The 6,055-nt window shown below is 46.8% G+C and overlaps 1 protein-coding gene across 1 annotated transcript in view; it reads right to left on the minus strand.

The window, feature by feature from the left end:
• Window positions 1-6,053, minus strand: part of LOC138283013 (zinc finger protein 850-like) — a 57,942-nt gene extending 51,889 nt beyond the window's left edge. Inside the window, exon 1 of the mRNA XM_069221131.1 lies at window positions 5,730-6,053. The gene's annotated coding sequence lies outside the window, so the exon portion shown is untranslated. The remainder of the gene's footprint in view (window positions 1-5,729) is intronic.
• Between the last annotated feature and the right edge of the window lie 2 nt (window positions 6,054-6,055).

The raw sequence follows: 6,055 nt of genomic DNA on the forward strand, positions 1-6,055 counted from the left end.
GTAGGCAGAGGGTGAGATAAGCCTTCTACAGAGGAACTTTAAATGAGTGAGCCCGTAGGCCTCACTCAGGTGACAGAGGTAAAATGGCCACTACACAGTATTCTGCCACCACTCCACTTAACTCCTGGTGAAGGTGGTAGCATTTCACCACTATCGGGGTGGTGCTGTGGGCGCCCCCCATGTCAGAAAAAAAACGCAATCCATGAGAAGGACTATGTCATGGTGCATATGCATGATCTGTGTTCACCCACTACAACAATTTTTTTTTTTTTTATCTAAATCAGGGATTCAGGCACTCAAGACAGTGGTACAGTTCCATCATCATGCAAGGGACTTTTCCATCCCAACACCCGGATTCCTGTCTACTCTGCCTTTCTATAGTGTGTCAAACCATTCAGCTCTGCAACTCCCTGTTGTTAGTAGTGAGCTGCTCTCCTTCTTTCAACTGGTTGGGCCCTCAAGCCTTACTGCATTAGGACTGCAGTGGCTCCCCTCAGCCTCCCATAGCGGGCTTCAGAGTTTCACAGCCTCGCTTTTGTGAATCCTACAGGCAGCCAAACTCTGGTCTCATGGCGGCCCCTTTCGTTACATTTCTCGACACCTCAGCCCCACCTGTCACCAGTTTTCTACACGCCTGCATCAACAGGATATTGAGAGTCTTGTTGGGAACCTGACCCTTCTCCTGGTGAACGGGATCAATACCACAGCCACTCTGCTAAATACGGGATAAAGTTGCCAGAATTTTAAAAGGACAATGACATTATAGCATGGTCAAGCCACAGAGTTCAGCTAAAAGTGGCCATCTTGGTTTGTAGAATCACATTAGCACTTTCAACTTGGAACCTAATTCCAAAAACAGACAGAGCTGAGAGAGCCAGTGAGAAATCTGACTGAAGAGTATCCACGAAAATGACTGCTACCAAAGGTAAGGCAAGTTCTTCTCATGAATACCTCCACCTTCAGATTCCTTAACTTGTGAATCAATACCAAAGCTGTACCTCCAAGATTTCAGAATTGAGGCAGTAGTGCCTGATAAATGTTTGGATCGAGGCCCACGTCACTGCCAAACCAGGCCAGGAAACAACCTTGGACAGAGTCGAAGCAGCAGCCTTTTCCTTAGTGGAATGGGCCCGGTCAGTCTCATGGAGATCTATCTTTGCAAGGACATAGCAAATGCTGATCAATGGATGATACAGTGGGATACAGTGAGGTTCTGAATAGCCTTGTATTTCTTGAAGATGAGAAAGCCATGGTCATCTAGATGAAAAGCTGTATCTTGTAAAGGTAAAAAAAAAAAAAATGGAATCCTTGCCAGAATCCAAATGGTGCAGTCTCTTCCTCCTGAGAAGGACACCAATCAATCAAGGTCGTGTATAGTGCACTACTCACCCATAGGGTCTCAAGATGCTTAGGGGCGACCTCGGAGATCAGTCGAAGAGCCATGTCTTGAGGTCCTTCCTGAACAGAGGCAGTGATGCCGACTGTCTGAGGTGTGGTGGTAAGGTATTCCAGCTTTTTGCTGCCAGGTATGAAAACGATCTTCCTCCAGCCGAGGACTTCTTTATTCGGGGTATGTTGGTGAACGACTGTTGGGGCGAGCGGAAGGGTCTAGGAGGGGAGTACCAGTTGGTGTGGCTGTTGAGGTAGTTGGGTCCGTCGTAGTGAAGGGCTCTATAGGCATGTATGAGGAGTTTGAAGTTGATCCTCTTCTCGACAGTGAGCCAGTGGAGGTTCTTCAGGTGTTCTGTGATGTGTTCTCGGCGGGGGATGTCTAGGACGAGTCTGGCAGTGGTGTTCTGGATCTGTTGTAGCTTGTTCTGATTTTTCTTGGAGGTTCCAGCATAGAGGGCGTTGCTGTAGTCAAGTCTGCTTGTGATAAGGGTGTGTGTCATGGTTTTCCGGCAGTCAGTTGGAAACCATCTGACGATCTTTCGCAGGAGTTGGAGGGTGTGGAAGCAGGTGGAGGCGACGGAGTTGACCTGCCTGGACATGGAGAGCTTTGAGTTGAGGAGGATGCTGAAGTTGTGTGCGTGGTCCATAGGGGTGGGGGGCTTTCCGAGTGTTGAGGGCCACCAGGAGTCGTTCCAGGCCAACGGTGAGGGTCCCAGGACAAGGATCTCGGTATTGTCCAAGTTCTGCTTGAGGCAGCTTTCCCTCATCCAGGTGGCTGCTTCCACCCAGTCTCTGAAGTTCTTCCTGGCTGTTGATGGGTTCTCTGTCAGGGAGAGAATCAGTTGGGTGTCATCAGCGTAGGAGACAATATTCATCCTCAAGTTTCTGACGATGGGGGCAAGTGGGATCATGTAGATATTGAACAGCATGGGGCTCAGATTCGATCCTTGGGGTACTCCGCAGCTGATGTCTGTGGGTTCTGACTGGTGTGAAGGGAGCCTGACTTTCTGTGTTCTGTCTGTCAGGAAGGAGAGAATCCATTAAAGGGCATTGCATCGTATGCCTGCTGAGTGGAGTCTGGAACACTGCGTACGGTGGGATACTGTATCGAAGGAAGCTGAGAGGTCGAGTAGGATGAGAGCTGCTGTCTGTCCTTGGTCGAGGAGGGAGCGAATGTCATCTGTGGCTGCAAGCCGAGTGGTTTCGGTGCTTTAGATAGTTCTGAATCCTAAGTGGGAGACATCCAGGATGTTGTTGTCCTAGATGTGTTGTCATAGCTGAGTGTTGATTGTTTTCTCAGTGACTTTAGCTGGGAAGGGTAGCAGTGAGATGGGGCGGTAGTTCTTCAAGTGAGTCAGGTTGGCTGTGGGTTTCTTTAGAAGAGGGCACATCTCGGCATGCTTCCAGTCTTCAGGGTAGGTTGCTGCTTCCAGGGAGCAGTTGATGGTTTTGCGGAGTTCGGGAGTGATCACAGTGCTGGCCTTGTTGAAAATGTAGTGTGGGCAGGGGTCGGTCAGGGACCCGGGCTGGATGCTGCTCATGGTGGAGAGGGTGTTGTCTGTCATGAGGGGGGAACCAGGTGTGCAGGAGTTGAGGGGGTTAGGCTGATCCTGGTGGGGTTGTAGTTGGTGGGTTCAACGAGTTTTGGGGTCCAAAACAGTTGTAGATTGTCCTTGATCTTCCTGTGGATGAAGGTGGCCAGTTTGTCACAGAGCTCCTGAGATGGAGGGATGTTGGTGACCTCGGCTTGTGGTTGGCGTAGAGGAAGAGCTAACATAGCCAAGGTACTGGACTGGTCAGTGTATAATAGACACAGCATCTGTGGTATGAAGGGTGCCCTCATCCAAAAGACAAGCTTGCCTGGGAAGAATATGGAAAAGATTGAGGTACAGATAAGGTCTGCAGCTCACTAACAGCAAAGCTGACCATAAGGAGACACTCTTTAACGTGAGGAGCCTCAAGGCGCAACTGTGCATAAGCTCAAATGGTCAATGAGTGTCAACCTTGACTAGAATTGTATCAGAACAGGTGACTTAATCAAAGATGGCTGACCTGGCAAAAAAGAAAATCTGAAAGAGACAACAAATGAAACTTACCAGGGCCAAAAGCAAAGCACAACTCACAAAACAAACATGCTAGGGGGAGGTGTGTGGGGGAGGGGGATTATAATTACTTCTCAGAGCACCAATAAACAAAACATGACCAACTACCAGAGTAAACAGTCTTGGTAGGTGGGTAGAGCACAGACAGGATAAGGTCTACCACTTCTAAAGTAAACAAAGAGAGTTTGGATTGCCCTGCTCAGTGTACATGCATGAAGGTGGAAAACTGTCTGGTAGGGTCCCTATATTTCTGAATCCCAGCCCATCCCTAATCTGACATCAGGACAATTTGAAATAAATTTACATATAGGTTTCACATGTAAGTGATTCACAGGGCACTTTCCAATTTGTGGCGATTTAAAAAAAACACACAACACAATGCACATTTTAATAACAAAATTATAATATAGGATTGGTATAGTGTTCACACGATGGAGTGACAAATTAATAATTTTGTATAAGTGAGACGCTCAGCAGGCCGCGAAAAATCATAAATATTTAACTAGACCCGCAGGTCGAGTAGCTTGAATAATCTACTCGACCTAACTGTAATGTACTTGACCCGGAAACAGGTCTCAAATTGTGTGATCCTAGGCAAATATTGTATTTTACAGTCACCTTTTTCTTAATTCTCACATATGAGTACACCTTCAAATATGTGATTTCAGCATTCCTGCTGTAAAAACATCCTCTTTTGTTTGATTAATGAAATACACTAAACGTTTGTCCATGTATAATATTATAAATCTAGCCCACATACAGGGTACACATGATCCATGTATTACTTATCTCTTAGTTTACTAATAGCTTTGCCATCAGGGTAGGAGTGTTTCTCAGTTTACGTCTAAACACTCACTTTTAATAAATATATTACTAAAGCATGATATGGTAGCACACTGTCATTTACAGACAGTATATTTCCAAGAAATGTCCAAAAACCTTCCCGCTAACCTGCAGCTTTACTGATAAAACTATATAATGTATTAACAATAATCTGTGAAAATTGGGTTTCAGAAAACATTTATGATTTGCACATCACCAAGTAAAGTGTTCTGACTTTTTTTCATCCTATTAAAATATTGTTTTCATCACACAGAAATACAAAAAACGGTCTTTCACAGCTACTGGAATATATTTTGTAAAGTTAACTTGGTTATATACATGTTGTGTGTTAGGAAAAAGCTGATACCAAAAGCCTTTCACGTCACATAGGTCAGACAGTTCAACTTATAAAATCCTGGAACTCTGAAGTCACAAGGGAAAGTATTTGCATTGCAAGACGACAAACTGACTTTTGTTTTGACCTTTGTCTCTGAACACAGAGCAAATGTGACAAGAATAAGATTTAAAGGCATCTTAATTGCTAATCCAGCTTCTGACTGAACAGAACACCTGTTCTTTGTCCACTCAGAAGGGTCGAGTAGAATCTAAAAATAGCTCGACCTTATAATATGAAACACGCCAATGTGAATGATCGAGATTTTTCGAGCCCTGCTCAGCAATGACCAACCACATTCTCTATCAGGGTCCTGCCCAGTCTCAGATGTGCCTCATCTTTCTCCTCAGTAATATCCAGACACATCCCATGCATAGTCAGCGCTCCATTTCTCAGAGATGCCTCATCTCTCTCCTCAGTAATATCTAGCCACATCCCCATGCATGGTCAGCTCTCCATCTCTCAGTGATGCTGCATTTCTCTTCAATAATATCAAGACACATCCCATGCATGGGCAGCTCTCCATCTCTCAGTGATGCCTCATCTCTCTTCTCAGTAATATCCAGACACACCCCATGCATGGTCACTCTCCATCTCTCAGTGATGCTGCATCTCTCTTCAGTAATATTCAGACACATTCCATCTCTCAGTGATGCTGCATCTCTCTTCTCAGTAATATCCAGACACACTCCATGCATGGTCACTCTCCATCTCTCAGTGATGCTGCATCTCTCTTCTCAGTAATATCCAGACACACTCCATGCATGGTCAGCTCTCCATCTCTCAGTGATGCCTCATCTCTCTTCAGTTATACCCAGACACATCCCATGCATGGTCAGCTCTCCATCTCTCAGTGATGCCTCATCTCTCCCATGAACCATGTGTCACCACACACCACTCCTGAGATGTCCTGCCCTGACCTTCAGCAATGTCCTGCACCACTGCCCTCGTTATTCCCCCCTCCTCTATCACCCGCTCACAGAAGCCCTCACACATGGGGCACAGTCCAGGCCTCTCACCTCTCCAGGCTTCAGTCCTCGTTCTCCCCCGAGGCCGTAGAGGGCCGCAGATCACTGAGTCTGGGGGGTCCAGGGCAGCACTGGAGGGCAGGTGGCTCAGAGGTAGCAGCACAGACTGGTCAGGGGTGCGGGGACCACACAAGCGCCTAGAAGCCGTGGGCATGGAGCAGGTGAACGCTGCCTGCGGGATGACTGGGACAGACTACTTCAAGGTAAGTAAAACAATGAACGGACGAGCTACAGAATCAGTAAACGCTGACCGGAAGCTCTGGGCCCAGACCGGTCCCATCTTCGTCTGAACTTCCTGTCCTGCATCGCGAGCCGAG

This window comes from Pleurodeles waltl, chromosome 2_2, assembly GCF_031143425.1.
Source record: "Pleurodeles waltl isolate 20211129_DDA chromosome 2_2, aPleWal1.hap1.20221129, whole genome shotgun sequence".
Lineage (NCBI taxonomy): Eukaryota > Metazoa > Chordata > Amphibia > Caudata > Salamandridae > Pleurodeles > Pleurodeles waltl.